Source organism: Apium graveolens, chromosome 4 (genome assembly GCF_009905375.1).
Source record: "Apium graveolens cultivar Ventura chromosome 4, ASM990537v1, whole genome shotgun sequence".
Lineage (NCBI taxonomy): Eukaryota > Viridiplantae > Streptophyta > Magnoliopsida > Apiales > Apiaceae > Apium > Apium graveolens.
This window is the reverse complement of record NC_133650.1, coordinates 273,151,392-273,152,120: the sequence shown is the minus strand read 5'-3', so window position 1 is coordinate 273,152,120 and position 729 is coordinate 273,151,392.

The window sequence follows — 729 nt, the reverse complement described above, 5'->3', positions numbered from 1 at the left end:
TTTGGAGGGTGTTATAAAATCCCAACTATTTAATCTTACAACCGAATATTAAACATTTTTACAAACTTCCAAACTTAAACTATCACAAAAGTATTTAGCTAGCTTATTCCGCTCAACCTGGAATCCTAGCTCGCACACTTGATTGGGGATCCTCACTACCAACAGGTTCCTTCTTAACTGGAAAAGAACGTAAATAGAATCGCACAAATGAGCTAACTAGCTCAGCAAGTCACATTGACAATACTGAGATTAAACAATGATCAAATGGAGTGATTTAAGGTATCAAGTTTATGGATAAGCAATGATTAGAATTGGATATTAAATTTTCATTTTAAAAACCAAGGTTAGGTTGCTGATCAGTCACACACTAACCCCGAGCAAGGCACGCAGCTCTGCTCAAATTATTGGATCCAAGGCAAACATTGGCCTAACATGACCACCAATCTGGTCTGACCACGAATCTGGTCCACATTTTTATAAAACAATCCAATTCTATAACAATAACAGAATAAACAATGTAAATGAATAAACAGAATTATAAACAACATTAGTTTTCAAGCATAAGGTGATTTGCAATCATTACAAGGGGACAACATGGTAAATACAAGGATTGGCTATCAGCCGGTAAAAGAATCAGGTAACAGAATAATTAAGGTATCGTGGTTATAAGGATTAGTCTTTTAATATATAAGGTATGAAGGTTTGTAGGTTAAACAATTACGGTTCAGT